The 19,528-nt window shown below is 48.4% G+C and overlaps 1 protein-coding gene across 1 annotated transcript in view; it reads left to right on the top strand.

The window, feature by feature from the left end:
• Positions 1-19,528, top strand: part of TENM4 (teneurin transmembrane protein 4) — a 665,800-nt gene that overhangs the window by 241,044 nt on the left and 405,228 nt on the right.

Below are 19,528 nucleotides of genomic sequence, written 5' to 3'. Positions count from 1 at the left end.
ACTCATGATGGGCGTGTGTGCGTTCGTGCCCAAGATCCTGAGAGGAGAAGGGATTGTGGCGTGGCCATCCCCCCCGGGGGTGATTTCTCTCTTTCTACCTCACTGTCTCTCTCTGTCTTTCTGGCAAGCACACATGCCCTATAGCAAAAACCTCTCCAAAAAAAATAATAATGATAAATTGCAGAAAGAATAAATTTTAAATGTTCATACCACAGAATGTAAGCATGTGAGGTCATGAATATGTAATGATGAATGTAGTCCTTGCACGATGCACATAGTCACCTGTGAAAACATCACGGCGCACCCAATACACAATTATTTTTCGTTGATTAAAAGTGAAATGAAGGCGCCAACCTCACAGTGGTGAAGGGAATTTGGATTCCATATAGCTGACCATGGTTCGAGTCCTGACCCTGGCAGGGAATTCACACCAAGAGCCTAAATCCCAGCAAGATCCAGAAACAGAGGAGAGGGGACTGTGGTGTAAGCATGATTTCTCCTCTCTCTGTCTCTCAAGAGAACACACATATCTTCTGGCAAAGAAAAAAAAAGTAAAAATGAAAACAAAAATAAATTTTTAAAAATAAGAGCTGGAGGTTTTGCTGCAGCCTCTCTCTGATCTCAGGAAAGTCTGGCTCGAAATTTCTGGGCCCACACCCTTCTCTGCAGCCCCATCTCCCAAGGCCCAAGAGGTATTGTAGGAGAAAAAGATGACACAGAGTTCCCCAGCCTCCTTCCTGTGGTGGAAGAAAGGGAGTCTAGCTCTTGTGACTTTGTCGGCAGATCTCAGAGCAGCTCTGAGTCTCATTGAGCCAAGCCACTCAAAGTGTCTCTGTCTCTCTCTCTCTTCTCTCTCTCTCCTCCCCACACACTGAGTTCGATGCCCCTCCAGCCCCTGGCAGCTCTGCCGAGCCCAGGTCTGTTCTGCTTCCCACCCAGAGGACTTCGATGTCTTCTGAGGGAGCCCATGTACTGGCCCGGGAGGAGGCTTGGTACTGAGTTTTGGCTTGTCAGTGTCACTCCCTGTGGGGGCCAGTGACCTCAGCTCCTGCGGCTGTCTCCCCTTCACAGTGGGGAATCATCGATACCCCCCATTATCCCACAAAGACCCGCCTGAACCAGAGCATCTATTTGAAGTGCAGGGCTAAATATGGCAGAATTTAGGGGTTCACAGGCAGGAAGCTCCAGTGCCATGGCTGGCCTAGGGTGTGGCACTGGGTAAGTTCCATTCTTTCCCCGGACCTCAGCTTTCCCATCTATAAAATAAGTAGTTTAAATGTCTCCTGAGAATGTTAACTGTTTGTCGATTGGTGGTGAGCAGGGCCGAGTTCTGTGGTCACACATCCAAGCCAGGTTTTTGGCTGTGGGACGTCTCAGAGGATCACCAAGGACGGAAATAAGCGACATTCCCCGAATTGTTTGACCATAGAACCCTTTCTCTTCAGAGCAGCTGGTGGGACTCATGTGCTAATACACCTTTTGGGGGAACAGCTGCCCGGAATCACCTGCAGGCCCACTCAGAGCTCCAATTGCCAGATTTCAAGCACATGGGCTCAATGCTCAAAGGAAAATAATTACATTAATGGTCAAAAGCTGCTGCCGATCGGCTGAACTCGAGCACAGGCCAAAGCTCTTCAGCTATGTGATCACCTTTTCTTCGCTGCCCAACCCTTCGAAGGTTTTATTAAGCCCGTTTCACAGAATAGGGGAACTACAGCCCAGTGAGGTGAAGGGATCTCTACTGGTCACGCAGCTAGCAAGACGGGATTGGAGCTCAGGCCTGGGGGACTCGAGATTGTTACTCGCAGCCCGAGTCGGGGAGCTCCCCGCGTAGCACGATGCTTGGGTGGTTCTTTGTAGGGCTCTTTGCCATGGTGACAAATGATCGTTTTCCATAAAGTCATGACAGCGAGGAGCATGCCGCCCACGTCATTGTCTATCCCCTGAGAGCCAAATTAGAGCGAATTAAGCCTCTGTTGGGTGATAATGACATGGCCCACGAACCTGAAGAGTTCCGGCCTTTGATGGTGGGAAGAACACGGCTGCCTGCTGTCCCTGCCATGCCAGGCCCTCGCCACGAGCGTCCGCTTCCACACTGGCCGTAGGACTCTAAGTCGTGTCCTCAGAGAAGGTGGGCAGGTGGAGGAGGTGGATAAGGGGATCTGACAGAGGGCCCCTGGTCTCCCTGACCCAGACGTCCCACAGGAGCCTGCGTGCTCTTCCACTTGCTCCCAGGTGGGCGGTGACAGCACCAGCTTTGTCCTTCCTGGGGGGCCTAAACGATGACAGGTCACAGGAGTGGCTGTTTTCATTCACTGACTAGGTTCACTGTGGTCTTGTTCTCACCGTTACCTCCCCAAGTGTCTCTGAGGAAACTGAGGCACAGAGAGAGGAAGGGTGTGCCCAGGGCTCCCCATCTTGTAGAGCTGGGGCCAGGCTCTCACTGGAGTCCTGGATCTTTCCAGAGACTCGCCTCCCTCCTCCCTGCCGCTGGCCCTTCCCACTCTCCTCTCCATCCTCACAGCTCTGTCCTGTTTCTCTGTTGAGAATGTGGGTTTCATCAGAAATTGAACAGGGTTCAGTTCCACCACGTGCATTAGCCGGCCCATCACAGCATGGCCACTTTTCAGGGAGAGAGGTAGCCAGCAACCCCACAATGTCTGCTACTTGACATGTGTGTGACCAAGCGATGACATTCCCACTCGTTGGATGGAAAAACTGAGGCTTCCAAAAGGTCAACTGATGTGACATCCAGTAGGTCAGTCAGGACATCAGCAAAGCTTGGATTTGAACTCAGGTCTCTCTGGTCCTTCAGTCAGAAACTTTCGCCTGGCTCCATTTGAGTCTGTGAGTGTTGGACTCTCAATTGAGGCCTCCAAACACTTGCAACCAACTTCTCAGAGACCCTTACCAGATAAATGGGAAATGCAAAGCGTAACCCCCCAGCCCCCTCCAGCCACAGGAGCATCGACTGCCTTCACTCCTGGCCTTGCATTAGTCAATAGTAATTGTCAACAGTATCGATGGCAGTGGAGGCTTTTGCTGAGGTCACAGCGATGCTGCCTGCAGCTGCCATCAATAATAACTTTTATGGGGTCCATTAAAGCCAATTTCTGCCCCCGAAGGTTAATGTCAGCAGCTTTTATGTCACTGCTTAATATCTAAAATAAATACAGGATTGACTGGGTAATGTAAACACAAATCTTCCTCCTTGGAGCCATCCGTCAGAGCTGGCTTCTGGCCTCTCCCCACAGAGGGCCCAGCGGGCTGGGTGTGGGGCGGTGAGGAGCTGGCATAGCAGGCACATAGTCAGCCTGCAATAAATGGGTTCTTATACAAGCTCCATCCCCAGCCCCTGGGGCAGGCTGACCCAGGCTGTCCCATAGATCCTCTCTGTATGGTGTTACCTGGTGACCCTGAGCTCCTCCAGTGTGCTTGGCGTTACTGTGGCACCCGGATGCACAGCGCATAGGTGGGGTAGGGCCGCCCGCACTCTCTGCTGCTGTGCAGTGTGTCAGGCAGAGGCACTTAACCTCTCTGAACCACATGCCGGGGCCAGCAAGTGGTGTGGTGGTTAAGGCACTGGACTCCCACATGGCATACTGCAGTTCGATCTCTAAACCCGGGGGCTTGCTTTCTCACTTTCTCTCTCTCTCTCTCTCTCTCTCTGTCTCTGTCTCTCTGATGAGTGCACATGCTCTATCCAAATTACAATAATAACAATAATAATTTAAAAATTAAGTAATTCTTTTTTTAAAAAGCCAGAGGCTACCAGGGACTAAGGAGCAGAGCGTCATAGGGAATTATTGCTTAATGGATGCAGAGATGTGGCTGATAGGATGAGAAACCGTGGAGAAGAATAGTGGTAATAGTTGTATGGCCATAGAAGTGAGCATAGTAGGTCACTGAACTGTCCCTCTGAAAATGCTTCAAAGGGCTACACTTTATGTTAGGTATATTCCACCGCAATGATTTTTTAAAAAATGAAAAACAAGCCGTCATTCTTCCTTTAAGTGTTGCTGTGGGCCTGTACCACGTTTGCAAAGCGTCTGGTCTGCGTTAGCCCCTAACCCACACTAGATGTTAGTAGTCGTTTTGTAGAGCTGAGAGGACAGGAGAGGAGCCATGCATTTTGCCCTCAGGGTGTAGAGGCTCGTTCCTTCGTTCCACTCATGTTATGCACCTGGACATGGAGGCCTCGTTGGAGTTCTCTGGGCATGAGGGATCTGGGCATGAGGGATCCGAGAAGGCATTCCCAGTAGAGGTCTTGGCGGTGAGCCAAAGCTTGGAGGTATGAAGAGGCATGGCAGGCCTGGGACATAGTGAAAATTCACTTGGTTCTTTAATCCCAGAGGCAAATTGGAGAACCCACTTAGGAAAGACACAGTGAAGCCGAACCACAGTTACTCCCCAAATTATGAAGCAGCCTGGTGTCAAAGGGAAATTATTGGCTAACCTAATTAGGCAGCTGACTTGCTTATTCAGAGGCAGTAGGTTAGAGGGGCATTTTCAAGCACACTGAGAAAGAAGCTCATTACCAACTTAACTCAATTTATCCTCTACCCTCCCTGGCCCCACGCCCATGAGACTTGGTTTAAAAACCTGTGAGGATATCTAGCCTAAGTCCCAGTGGTCAGTGTAATGCAGCAAGGCAACCCATCTGACAATGGGATGCCACTAGAATGAGAAGGGACGCACTGTCAGCTGACATAGGGATTAGACGTCTCCTTTTGTGCTCTGGGAGCCAGCCCACACTCCCTCCCAGGAACGTGGAGGTGTCTGGTGTCTTCAGAGAACCAGAGTCTCCTGCTGGACAGTGATCCACATCAGTCCCGTGCACGCTCTAGGTCTCAGGTTCCAGAGAGAACAAGGGAGGGTATGGTGGACCGAGAGCACTGAAGAGTCTGGGTTACAAGGGACCTTACAGATGACAGACCTTTCGAGTCTTTGTTTATTTTCTCACCAAAGACCCTGAGGTTTGGGGAGGCTGGGTGACTTGGCGAGTGGTACACAGCTGATAAATGGCGGAGCTGGGGCTTCCAGCCAGATCTGCCCCACACAGGTGCTCATTATTTTTCTTAACCACGGCCCTCTACAGTTTGTTTTATACAAACATGATTTTTTTAGTTCCACACGTAAAATAAACAGAGTCTGGGAGATGCTCTGAACTGTATCCAGTACTCCGATATCTTTGTCAGTGTTAAAAACTTCCAGAAGAGAAACTGAGCCCATACCCCGTGAGAGCTGAACAGGACTTAGAATCACACCAGACCTTGCTCACACTGTCACATGGTCCAGGACAGGTGGGAGGTATGTCCAAGGAGGCTGGGACATAGCATGTGTAACTGGGAAGACACAGGGACTGCTAGGGGGCAGGTCGGCGAGCTCGTGCATGGTCTAGGATGTCACAGCTATATGGTGAACACCTACTATGTACTGTTTTAGGTACTCAGATCTCAGCACTAATCAAAACAGAGGAAACTCCCCATTCTCATATAGATTACATTCTAGCAGGGAGACTATGGTGAACAGGTTCAAAACCAGATGATATACAATGTTTCCAAGTTCATAAATGTTATGGAAAAGGATTCCTGAGTCCCAGAGTGAGGGAGGCGGGTTGTAGTTTTATTTTATTTTTTTCATCTTAGTTTGATGCATCCACATTCTATTATTCAATGTCTACTTTAGAGATTAACACAGAGACATGAAACTTTTACTCAAATTGGAAAGTAGTTCAGGAGTTATTTTGGAGAGAAAAAGTATGTATCATGAAAGATGTACACAATTGTCATATGTATCAATGTCTTAGGAAGATTATTAATACATCTAATGCATTAAGTAGTGATTATTATTTTTCGTAGAGAATTTGAAAAAAAAACTTATATTTGAATCATAACAGTGATATTGGGGTTAGAGTTTTAAATATGGTGGCCGGAGAGTAGTGGGTGAGGGAGCGAGCTGTGACAGTGTCTGGAAGAAAAGCGACACTAGTAGAAGAAAGGGCAGGTGTGAGAGGGTGGAGGAAGGAGCGTGTGTGGATTGTCTGAAGAGCCACAAGGAGGCCAGTGTGTCTGGAATCTGGGAGGAGGCGAAGGAGGTGATGCGTGGGGACGTGTGCAAGTTATCACATAGGGACCCACGCCAGGGTTGGGAGCTAGGCAGGGGTAAGGTCCAAGCAGTGTTTGAACAGCACCATCTGGGAGCTGTCCTGAGGGTAGACTTCAGCAAGCAGAGGTTAAAGTAGGGGACCATTGCAGTGATGCAGGAGAGGGCCAAGGGGGGCTCAGGCCAGGGAGGGCAGGAAGGCAGGGCGGGCGGTGTCTGTACCTGGTAATGGTTGAGGATGGTACAGAACCCAGGTTCTGTGCCCCAACAGCCTCCCCTGTACTCTAAGGGGAAGGAACCCACAGCCAATGCTTCTCCTGGCCTCGCAGAGGCTTCAGGCCAGTTGTGGGGTCCATTAGCCACCGGGCTGCCCATGCCAATCCCATCCTCTCTGTCTTAGTCCCTGGCCCACGTCCCATATCCCTTTACACCCCTCTCTCCATCCTATTGTAGGTAATCCTGGTTTCTGACCTCACTGCCTGACTCTCACAGCCGGTCTCACCTTATCTTCAACAGGAGACTCTTGGCACCATCTTTGTCATTATCTTGGCTTCCCTTTAGCTATTATTTTATTTAGTTTTTCCCATAGGATGCATACTCTCACCGCACAGAGAGAGAGAGAGAGAAATCACCATCTAGTGGGATCGCCACACCACAGTCCCTTCTTCTCCAGTCTACTCTCTGGATTTTGGGCGAACACACACATGCAACCAGAGTGATTTTCAGGACACTGAATCTGGGACCTAATTGTGCTTCCGGCCATAAGGGATCCATCACCTTCCCCTCCATGCCACCTGCTGGCCCTAGCCATAATTGTCGCTGTTCCTTCTGCTCAGTTGCCTCAAACTGCCTTGGTGAAGTCTGACCTGGGGCCTCCTCTCCAAAGCTCTAGCTCTGCTGGAATGGCCTGGGATCTGAGAGCTGATACAGGAATGCACATCATTGTTCTGAGGGGTCCTCATAATAGGATTTTAAGAAATCCTTGCCTAGGTCACAGCACCCCACATCCACTCCCCAGGGCAAGCTCTCTTACTCTCCAGGGCATACAACACATGTTACTACAACAGCACCCTGCTTCTGAACTGCGAAAGAAGGAGAGGGACACAGGACTTAAAACCAGGCCAAATTGGGACCAGCAGATGGCAGAATGGTTACATCGTTGGACTCTCACATAGTTGACCATGGTTCAAATACCAGACCTGGAGGCTTACAACTCACACTGGGCATGTGTTCATGCATGCCCAAAATCCTAAGAGGAGACTGGAGGAGATGGGATTGCAGCCTGGCCATCCTCCCACGGAGCTGATTTCTCACTTTCTGTCTCTGTCTCTCCTGCGAGTGCACGCACCTCATACCAAAACATTTCTCAGAAAAAAAAAAAAAGAAAAAGAAAAACCAGGGCAAATTTAGATTGCATTTCTAAAACTAAGTTAAGACCTGCTGGGCGTGCAGAGAGGGGCAGCAAGCAATAGTTTTATTTTGAGCAGACATGACTTTCAATTCCGGGGAAGCAGTGATGTGCACAATGACAGGATTTGCACCAAAGATGGCTGAGAGGCATTTTTTCCCCATCAGCAAGTGCAACACTGTTGAGGGAGAGTGGTTTCTGAGCCAGTTTCAACTTCATCTCACCCATGATGACACTGGGGAAGGAAGGACATAGCCGGCAGTGAGCAAAGAGTCTCCCGCCTCTAGGAACTCAGTTCCGCTGTGTGGCAGCAAGCCGCCATCCAGGGATGACTCTGGTTTCAGCTTCAGGCTGCATCACTGCTCCCAGAGTGCCCTCAGGCCAGTCACCTCTCCTCTCTGCCTTGTTTCCTCTCCAGTCAAATGGGGTCATGAACATCTCGGGGAGTGAGGAAACTTGGAAGGACGTGGGCTTTCAAGTTAAACTCAAAATCCAGCTTAGCTACTTTGGAATTAGATCGTTTTGTGCAAATAGCTAGATCTCACTGAGCCTCACTTTCTTCATCTGGAATGTAAGAATGAATTAATGTCTACCTCCTAAGGTTGTAATGACCGGGCGCCAGCCAGTGGCATGGTGATGAAAGCAGCTGATCCCACATGGCTGACTGCATGCTTTGAGTCCCAGACCTGGTGGCTTGAGAAACATGCCAGGCACATGTGCATGCCCAAAATCCCAAGAGGAAAAATGGAAGAGAAGGGATTACAGCATGGCCATCTCCCCTGGGGGGTAGGGAGGATTTCTTTCTCTCTCTCTCTTTCTTTCCCCTTCTTGGGTAAGTGCACATGCAAAGTGAAAAAAAGAAAAAACCAAAACAATGTCTAAACTTTGAGTCACAACCAATCATGAAATACGTTTTATGACTCAGCACCATCACTTAAAATAACAGAGTCGGGAGGAGCAAATTAGAGCACATAGCAAAATAAGTGTTATTAGGTGAAATCTTCACCCACAGTAACAGTTCTGGATCTCCATGTAACATGTGTTTGTTACTATGGATTTGATTTTGTAAACTCTAAAATGTGGTACCTAATACTTAGCTGGATGTTAATTCCCTTCTTTCAAGGACCCCTCAGCTTGGAGATGCCATGAGTCATGATATAATGGTCTTAACTGAACACTGCTGGCCTGGAATTTCTGGGGCCGCCTTACCGAGAATGAGCAACTATCTGGGCAGGGCTTCATGATTCCATTGAGAGAAGATGGATGGGCTCTAGGATCAGACTTACTCAGGGTCACAGGGCCTTTATATGATCATTATACCTGAAACCCCAGGTTGGTAACCGGCCATCTCCAGCTGCCCCCTATGTAAGTGACCACTGGGGTGACTAATGGGTCCTAGGGTAGCTCTGGAATGTAGGCATAGCAGAGAAAGCCTCCTCAAACAGGAAGGTACAGCAACCAGCAGTTAGCATAATGGCTATGTCGCTGAACTCCCATGTAGTTCACTGTGGTTCGAGTCCTGGACCTGGTGGCTTAAACTCACATTGGGTGTGTGTGCGTGCGTGCCCAAGATCTTGAGAGGAGAATGGAGGAGAAGGGATTGCGGCGTGGCCATCCCCCCTGGGGGGTGATTTCTTACTTTCTATCTCTCTGTCTCTCTCTGTCTTTCTGGCGAGCACATGCGCCCTATAGCAAAAACCTCTCCAAAGAAAGAAAACAGGAAGGTACAGAGGCTGGAGATGTCAGGCAAGCCTCTGGAGGGGAGCCCAGGGCCGATGACGATGAGTACAACGTGCTTTGCATGGCAAGTAAAATTTAGCCTCTGCCAACCTAGGGATCCTCACCACAAACTCAATGTCACACCAGTCCACCCAGGCAGATGGACAGCTATTATGTGGACATGACTTTCTGCCCTCAGACGTCAGGCTGGAGGGGAACATGGAGGGGAGGGTGGAGTGACTCCAGGAGTTTGTGTGGTCTTGATGCCTGAACCACCATGCAGAGGGGGTGGCGGTGGTGACCCGTAGGACTCCTGGAGCCAGGCTCAGTGCAGACCCTACAAAACACCTCTTTAAGGAAGAGCTCTTAGGACCAGACACTGCCCTAAGCTTCCCAAGTGACAGGCCTGCTTTTTCTGATGGTAGGAGGTAAGGGAAGAGTTAGGGGTGGCGTCACATCAGTGGCAGAGTGAAGCAGTGTACCAGCAGCCTAGGGTTTGACCTCACCCCAACTAGATGGACTGCTTAGGAAACAGCAAAGGTGGTCATGGCCAAAGCTGTGGAGACTAAGCAGATATGAGACCAGAGAGGGCAGCTGGGCTCCATCATGGCGTGGGCAGCTCTGGATGACTGGCTTCAGAGCTTAGCTCTTCTCCTGAAGGTGCTGAAAGACCACAGGGACGTTTTAAACCGAGAGAGATTAAAGGTGACAAAAAGCTGCCCTGCTTCAGGTAAGGCCAGATATATCTAGAGTGATCTTGCACTGGGGATGACTAGAATTGCCCTTAGCTTTGAATTTCAAGCCGTTCAGCAGAATTAGCCTGCGGTCTGGCTGGAATCTACATCCAAAATGCATTTGCCCTGGACAGCGAATCATATACTTGACTTTTTTGAGAATCTCAAGCCCTACCTCTACTAAATTTGGACTTTAAGGATCTTTCAGAGCACAGCCAATCAGTTATAAGAGTTCATTTATAAAGAGTGTGCTGAACCAGCCAGTGGCATGGTGGTTAAGACAGCTAGATCCTACACAGACAGACTGTGTTGTTCGAGTGCCAGACCAGACTGCTCGGGGAGCAGGATCCTCCTCCTGGAAGACATTTCCCTTCAGCTAAATAGCCAAGGCCTTGGTTTGTTCCGCACACTGACACAGACTTTCCTTCCCACCTCCACTCAGCAGCCGGATACTGAATGAGTTTGCCATTCCTGGTGCTGTAGTACTTTCGCTGCACAGCAGATTGCTTTCCTGAGTGTGCCTCCAAGAAGGAAATAAGTGCTTGGAACAAATATGGTCTAAACAAAAGGAAATTATTTGCAGTTCGACCTGCTTGTGAAGATGGAAGAGGGAGGAGAGGAGGCGGCATGGGTGTCAAGTGGGCTGGGAAAACGTCTTCAAGAGACTCTTAAAACAGGAGCCAAATCGGTGAAGTCAGAAGTTACACGGCAGTTGGAGGGAGGGTCCCTTCTCCCCAGTTTCCACCCCCCGCAGCATCCCTCTGGCCCTAGGACTCACCTGGTAGCAAAAAGAGGGAAACCACTTAAGCCCAAAGGATTTACCCTTCTCTCTACCTGCACCTACAACCTTCAATAATTGATTACCTCAGTGTCAGAGTTAATAGTGCCAAAAGATGAATTTTGTTCGGAGAAAATACTGTGTTGTTTTTTCCTCCAGTGAGATTTTAAAAATGTTCTCGATTTCTGCTCTGGCAGTGTGGCTCATACCGTGTACATTTAGGGAGCACACCACCGCCCATGGCACCCTTTAATACCTGACCTGTCACCCACGTGACATCATCTCAGCCCAGGGCACACCCCAACTTTGAACCCTGGTGGTGGACTTTTGAACTTGGAGCCTGTGTGAGGGCATGCCCAAGGGTCAGTGAGTCACTAGAAGGGGTCCCAGGGCTCAGCTTTCAGGGGACTTGAGGCTAAGGTTTATGACACAGGGACACAGCAAGTCAGCACGGGGAGAAGGGAATAGGGAGGCAGGCCCTTAGCAGAGTCGTGGAGGATTTGCTTCATTCCTCCAACTGAGTGGGGCTAAGATGGCAAAGTGTCATCTACCAGGAAGCCCAGAGGTGGCCTGTGGCCCAAGGTTTTGATCAGGAACCAGTCATGTAGGTGCTCTCTGCCTTGAGGTACCAGATTCCAAGCTCTCAGAAAGAAAATGAGTGTTTAACACAGGCTCATTACTAGGCATATTGAGTCACTATTCCCTTGTAGGGACTAAGGTACTGGCTACCGCCAAGCCCCCAGGCTCTCACCCAGGGCCAACTTGACAGGCATTCCTTTCGCAGGCTCAGGCCAGCCCTGCTAATGGTTTCAGCATGGGGCCTCTACATTCCCTGCTGTTTTAACCAGTGAGTGCCCCAGCAGGCCCCCAGCATGCTCTTCTCTTAACCATCCGCTCTTTATTCATCATATTTTATTCTACAACTCTTGGAAAAGAGAGAGAGATGCCCGCAGCTTACTCTCCCTACGTGCACCTGGCATCCTCTGAGCTCGTTGGCCATGCTGAAGGCCTCGACCTTTGGACTGTCCAACTACCAGAATCCTAAGTTTTATAATCAGCCTCCCTTCTGTTCAATCCACCCAGCCTCAGGTATTTCTGTTAGTAATGCAGAAACACACCAAGACAATGTTCTTGTTTCTGAGTTCACACATGACTGCAGAGGGGCCTTGATTTCGTCTTGATCCAGTCCTGTCCCAGAGCTGCTTTGTCTGACGTTGGCATGTGAAATCGTTTATTATTCAACCAGAAAATGCCACACCTTAACTGAGAGTGCCAGGCCAGTGCCTGGCAGTTAGGGACGTCCTTTAATCTTTCTTGTCCTGAATCAAAAGACAAAAGAATATAACAACTGTACCAGGAATGACAGCTTGCTTCCAGGGCCTTAATGATCTGGAAAAAAAATAATAATTGCCTAATTGATAGTAGATACCATTATACTCATTGTATGCTACATTTTATTTTTTAAAAAAAAAAGCTCATTTAGTAGTATGTACTCAATAAATAATATACACTAAATAATTATACAAATAAATATAATTAGTTATTAATTAGGTACTTATTATAGGACAGGTGTTCCATGAGCCTCTTTAAGTGCATAATCTCATCTCATCAATGACTTTACAAGTTTGGTGTTTTCTTTCTTCCTTTGGGTACGGAAATAGAAGCTCAGACAAGTTAAGCACCATCCCTGATTCCATCCATCTAATACATAGTAGGGGCTAGGATCAAGCAGAGACATCTGCCTGACTCCCAACCTCCAGGTCCCCACTGCAGCATGCCTTCAGGTGCGTACGTATATTCAGGCACTGAAAGAGATGGCAGCTGAGCTGTATGCTGAGGCAGGTTGTTTCTCAAGAAGCTGGCAGCTCAGAGGCAAATCTCAAGTGCATGCACGGAAGAACCACAGAATGTCATGGCCCACAGAAGCCCAGGCCATGAGAGTATGGTGGTTCCACGTTGCCGCACCTGCAAGGTGAGCCCGTCCTGGCATCCCAAGGAACAAGGGTGGGCCTGATCTATTTTTCATCTCTGCTGGCTAATTAATATGAACAAGAGCTACCTGTTATTGATTCACTTTATATTCTACCATGACAGTGTCTTAACAAAACTCAATATCCCGAACTCCAACGCAAGGGTGAAACCTTTTAAGTTGGAGTGATGGTTGACCTTGTCATCTCCTTCAGAGGTCCCTCACTGTTTCATGGGGTGGGAGCAGGTGGGAAGGGAGTTGAAGACCTTTTGAAGTTTCTTAGGGATTAGTTTTCATTCAGTGGCCCACTTGGTATTTATCTTAAAACCTTTTCATAGATCTGTGTAGATTTGGCAAGACCATGATATCTGTTTACCTGTCTCCATGTTGCCGGGGCCTGGCACATGAGACTGCACGAGTATGGATAGTTTAGAACGGGTTCTCCTTACACCCTAATGAATGACCACGTCCATGTTTCAGAATAGACTAAGGCCCAAAAATAGGAAAGAGGATGAACAAACCATGGTTGGCTGCTGGATTCGTTTCTCACAGTTGCTATGACAAAGGCCAGTGCCAGTACACACTGGGTGCCTTCAAACAACAGACAGGGCCAGCCGGTGGCATGTTGGCAGAGGCTGCTGGATCCCACTTGGCTGACTGCGTGGTTCAAGTCCTAGACACAGCGACATGGGAGCATGTGTGGACGTGCCCAAAATTCCAAATGGAGAAATGGAAGAGAAGGGGTGTAAGTGTGATCGTGCCCCATCAGGGGTGCTTTCTAACTTTCCTTCTATTTCTGGCAATGCATGTGCCTCTTGCAAATTAAAACAAACGAGTGGACAGACTGCGTAGAAGGTAGAAATCTGTGATCCCAGGGCCACGTTCCCTCTAAGATCTGCAGGGGAATTTTCCCTAGCCTCTTTCCAGTTCCCGAGGGGCTGCCAGCTTTCCTTGACTGGCAGTCACATCACTCAGTCTCTGCTTTCACTGTCACATGTCCCTGTCTTCACATGGCTGTCTTTTATAAGGATGCTAGTCAACTTGAATTGGAAGCCCACCTCACTCTAGTACGACCTCATATTTTTTCTTTTTCTTTCTTTCTTTTTTTTTTTTTTTTTTTGGAGAGGTTTTTGCTATAGGGTGCATGCATTCGCCAGTCAGAGAGAGAGAGACAGAGAGATAGAAAGCGAGAAATCACCCCCCAGAGGGGATGGCCATGCCACAATCCTTTCTCCTCCATTCTCCTCTCAGGATCTTGGGCATGCATGCACATGCGCCCGGTGTGAGTTTAAGCCACCAGGTCCAGGACTCGAACCGTGGTCTACTATGTGGGAGTCCAGTGACATAGCCATTATGCTAACTGCTGGTCCCTAGTATGACCTCATCTTAACTAATTATATCTGCAATAATCTTCCTTGCAATAGGTTACATTCTGAGACACCATGAGTTAGGACATGAACAGATTATTTTTTGGTGGGGGGGGGGGGAGATAGGGGACATCAAAAAAGGGGCTGTCTGTTTAGCATGAGTGCCAGGCCCTCTGAACCTGCCACCACTCACAAGCCTGGCCTTTACATGAGCCTGCAGATTTTAGTGCCCCATGAGCTGGAGCAGGAGAAGCCATGTTACTCTGAATGAGAGAGTGGTTGCCACTGTCCAGACTGGACTACAGGGCCCTGAGCCTGGTTGCCATTCGCTTTCCTCCTCCCTCTTCCTGACTCGCTTCTCAGCTGAGCAAGTCAGGTCAAGGCCCCCAGTCTTAGGCCCCTTCTAATTGAGTCAGTGCTTTCCTGGAGATCGGATGCTGCGGAGAGGATTCCTGCCTGACACAGGCGGGTGATCCTCTGGTCTTGCCTGTAACAGCAGAGGTTGTCAATGAGTGTGAAAGTGTGTGTGTGGCCGTGAGCTGATTGGAGCACATGTGTGAGGGTCTGAAAATGCATGTATACATGTAGTTGTGAGTGTGACGTGCAGATACACTCAGCTGTGTGAGTGCGAAACAGTGTCAGTGTAATTCTGTTAACTTAGGGACAAAAGTGCGACAATGTGTGAGAATCATGTGAACAAGAGTGCACGAATTCGTCTGTACATGAACGGATGTCTACATGGGGAAAGAGGTGGGTGGGGAGTTTTGCCAAATACTTTTTATATTTTCGAGTCAATCAGCAAGTAAAGCGAAGTCCTTCCTCCCATTAAGATGTGGAGGAAAGGCTTTGGGGGCCTTTTTTTTTTTTTTAACTTAAAAAACAAAAGCATCATCATCCAGTTAGTGGCTGTTAATTAGGAACAGGTCCCAGGGAAGCAGCTTCTGCGGCAGCACCAATAAATCACTCATTAACTGTCCCGCGGCTGCCTGCCTCCGAGGTGGGCTTCTCTGCAGCCTGAGCTCCAGCGGCAGCTGGGCCAGGGCCCTCCCCTAGAGACGTGCCAGTCAGAGGGATGTGGGTCTCCTGGTCCCTCTCTTCCTAAGGGCATCCCTAGGCTGCATTAGGCAGAGGAAGAAAGGGCCAAGTCCCCATTGGTAGACTTAAATTCAAGCCTGTGTCAAGCGCTTCCCTGCCCCACCACTTCTGACCTCACTGGCTCTGCCTCTAACTCGCTGCCTTGGTTCTGGTTCTGGTTCCGGCTCCTAGTGCTCCTCGGAATTCCCAATCACTACCTCATCACGGCTTTGCATGCGCCTGGTGGAGCCCGACAGTGCTCCTGCCTATGTCTCCTACAGTGGGTACTCAGGAAGGAATCCTCGCTTGACTGGCCCCTGCCACCTTTGTCACCAAAGCGATAGCCACCAGCAATGTTTTAAAGCTGTGATTTTAGCAAGCACTACCATCGGCTAGGGAGGTGGGAAATGGAGTAACTATATAACGGGTACGGAGTTTCTTGGGGGGTGATGCAAATGTTCTAGAACTAAATAGTGATGGTGGCTGCACAACACTGGCCACGAACCCAATGCCATCCACTTAGACACTTTAAATTGGTGAAAATGGTAACTTTTTTGTTATATTTAGGTATTGATCATTTTAAAAAAAATACCTAAAAAAAGGAAAACCCAGAACACTGTGTTCATTTCTTCAGCACAAGTTTATTGGGGTTATGCCCAGGGTGCACAAGTGTTTGCGGTTCTGAGGTTCAGGCTCGTTGCTATAGATACATGTGTTAGCATAACAAATTTGTGTCATCTTCCAAACACTGGGCAGGTGCTCTATTTGCCCCTACTGCATGCTCGAGCAAACTGAGAACTGGCTCAGAGTCAGGCAGCTCTCAAGGAATGAAATCAGATGGGAACCTGAATCTGTCTGCGGCAAGCCCTCGTTTTCTAACATCATGTCCTTTTTCCTAGCTTCAGGCCCAGCCCTCACAAGCTAATGTCAGCAGAGCACAGCTAAAGATTGAAGAAACCATAGGTGGCAAAGTGGACATTGGCCGAAGACAAGCCCAGGCCTCCTGTGGTTGAGGGCCCTGCCATTGGTCCTCCCAGCTAGTCCCTCTGCCTTCCAGGCACCTGTCTGTCCCACTCAGTCCTCAGAACTGTAGCACAGGGATCTCCCTAACCTGATCAGCCAGCTGCTCCCCGCTAGACGTTTTCATTAGTGCCTGACCTGCTTGCTCAGCAGTAGCTTCGGGAACCTGAGACTTTGGAACGGCATTCGTCACATTTGTGTTCAGTTTGGGAAATATGTAGAGTCAATTCAAACTCACAGCCTTCACTATGGTGCTTGACTGAAGTGTGCTACACGATGATTCAAGGGTAACCATCACATATGTCCCCCACATGTAAAAAGGTATTTGGTCTAATGAGGCCATTCTTTAATCCATGGGGATTGGGGTGAGAAAGCTGTTAGAATTAGGAACCTTACAATTAGAAGACTTTGGTGGGGCCAGCAAGTGACATGGTGGTTAAGGGACTGGACTTCCACATGGCCGACCACAGTTCGAGTCCCAGGCCTGGAGACAAAATCATGCTAGGTGTGTATGCGTGTGTGCCCAAAATGCTAAGAGGAGAATGAAGGAAAAGAGATTGTAGTGTGGTCATCTCCCCTGGGGGTTGATTTCTCATTTTCCCTCTCTCTGTCTCTCTCTGTGTATTTCCAGCAAGCATGTGTACTCTGGCAAAAAAAAAAAAAAAAAGTAAAAGAAAAGACCAAGAATCAGAGCCTTTGGTTCAGGGAGCTCAGGAATCCCCATCCGTAGGACCAAGTCCAGATGGAACCTGGAAGTATGAAGCTGAAAGTCTGGGGATTATGTCTTGCTGGAATACTGGCAAAAACATGTCACCAGTGCCCTCCAGACACTGAGGCATAAACCAGGGTCTGCATTTAGTTTTCATTGGCATCAGTACAGAGATACTTCAGAGAGAGGAATCAAAAGGTTAAGTCCTGCCTCTGGGACCAAATGAAGATAAGAATAGCATCCCCTTAGCACAGGGGAGAAAGCAATTGAGGGTGGTGGTTATAAGCTATTTCCTTTTGACCCCAGACCTCATGTTCTTTTTTTTTTTTCAAGGCTCATTCATTTAACCATCCCTTCCTGTATTCATTCATTCACTGGCTGTTTATGGAGGACTTTACATTTCCAGGTCCAGTCTTAATGATTATAGACTGAAACAAGATTTCTGTGTCAATTGCTATGGGTTAATGGGTAACTTTACAACAACTGGTTAAGTGATGTTACAGTAACAAACAACCCTAGTATATCGGTGGTTTCACAGAGTGTACTTCTCATGTTATGTACCCAGCATGCCTTGAGGGAACTTCATGTGGTCTCTCTAGGACCCAGGGTGACAGAGGCTCCATTGTCCTAGAGCTGCACTACCTGGAGCACATGGCCTTTTGGCCACTCCAGTAGTCCATAGGCCTGACTTAGTCATGTGGCCCCACCTAACGACAGGGAACAGGGGCATGCACTCCTAGTATGTGCCTAGAAACTGAAGCAGGCCAGATACGATAAGCATGAGAAGGCTACAAGACTGAGGACAAAGAGGACTAGAGTATGAATACAGTTGAATACCTGCCCCTAAAGTGTTTCTATTCAGTAGAAGAGAGAAAAAACGTGTAGAGAGGAGAAAAAGGAATTGTAACAGGAACTCTGAAGGGAAGAATTCATTCTCTGGTATCTTCTAGGGTGGGGTGTGAGTACTGGAAATACATCCAGGAAATGTCTCGTGACTATGTGACTATACGTGGACTATGTGACTGCTAGAGTTCAGTGGGAGCTGCTTGTGTGGCAGGAGGTAAGACTAGAAAAGCATGGCCTTGGGGACCCCCATATGTAGGTGTTTGAACTTTATTCTGAGGGGAGGGAAAGTCATTGAATGGCTTTCTAGGAAAGGCCAGTATCCACATGAACAAGTGTGGTCGAAAGATATACCTAAGGAGACCTAGAAGGACTGTGGCCTTGGAAACAAGGTATAATCATGCATACAGAATTGAGAGGTACGTAGGTGGAAGAATCGCCAACTATTGGTAACTAAATAGATGTGAGTAGTGGGAGAAGAAATAGACACAGATTTTTGGCCTGGTCTGGATTAATCCTTTCAGGTTACCTATACCAAAGTACCTTAGGTTGGGTAAATGAAAAACAATAGACATTTACTGCTTACGGGTCTGGAGACCAGGAAGTCCAAGAGCAAAGCATAAGCAGGTTCAGTGTATGCTAAAGGCTTGCTCTCTGCTTACTAGATGGCACTTTCTCTCTGTGTCCTCACATGTGGAAGGGACAATCAAACTCCTCTTGAGCCTCTTTTATAATATCACTAATTCCATAGATGAGGGCAGAGCCCTCAGAAACTTAAAGATCTCTTGAGTCCAGCAAAAGTGTCATGGTGGCTAAGGTGTTGGACTCCACATTGCTGGCCACAATTCAAGTCCCAGATCCAATGACTTAAAAATCACATCAGGTGGGGACCAGCAGTTAGCGTAAGGGCTATGTCCCTGGACTGCCATGTAGTTGACCGCGCTTCGAGTCCTGGGCCTGGGGCTTAAACTCACGCCAGGCACATGTGCATGCATGTCCAAGATCCAGAGAGGAGAATGGAGGAGAACGGATTGTGGTGTGGCCATCCCCCCTAGGGGGTGATTTCTCATTTTCTGTCTCTCTGTCTCTCTCTGTCTTTCTGGCGAGTGCATGTGCCCTATAGCAAAAATGTCTCAAAAAAAAAAAAAGAAGGAAGAAGAAGAAAAATCACATCAGGCACATGTGCATGCATTCCCAAAATTCCAGGAGAATGGAAGAGAAGGGTCTGTGGTATGGCCAACTCTCCCCCACACCCCTCGGGTGGTTATTTCTCACTTTCCCCCTCCCTATCTTTCTCTGTCTCCAGCAAGTGCATGCACCCTACAAAAAGAAAGAAAGAGAGAAAAGAAGGAAGGAGGGAGGGAGGGAAGAAGGGAGGGAGAGAAGAAGGGAGGGAGAGAAGAAGGGAAGGGAAGGGAAGGGAAGGAAGGAAGGAAGGAAGGAAAGAAGGAACGAAGGAGGAGGAGAGGAGAGGAGAGAGACCTAGCCATCTCTCAAAGATAGCACCTCCTTAATGCTGGAACCCACTGTAGAGAAAGACAGTACACCAACTTTTAGATATGGTTGCGTCTGGTACCTGTGGAACCTCCAAATCAAGGTGCCCATGAAGCATTTGGATATTATGGCCTGAAGCTTAGGAGAGAATCCACCTGCACTTCCTGAGTAGCAAAGAAATTAACGGTGTCAAACTACCTTTGGAGAAAATGGTTCTTTCCCCCAAGGCTCTCAATTATACATCTTTTGGTACCAAGATCGCCTTTTACATTGTTTATAAATCCAGTGCTTTCAAAGTGAAATCATTT

Source organism: Tupaia chinensis, unplaced genomic scaffold (genome assembly GCF_000334495.1).
Source record: "Tupaia chinensis unplaced genomic scaffold, TupChi_1.0 Scaffold139431_1, whole genome shotgun sequence".
Taxonomy (NCBI): Eukaryota; Metazoa; Chordata; class Mammalia; order Scandentia; family Tupaiidae; genus Tupaia; species Tupaia belangeri.
Note: the sequence above shows the minus strand (reverse complement) of the source record. Positions and strands in the feature narration are given on the sequence as shown.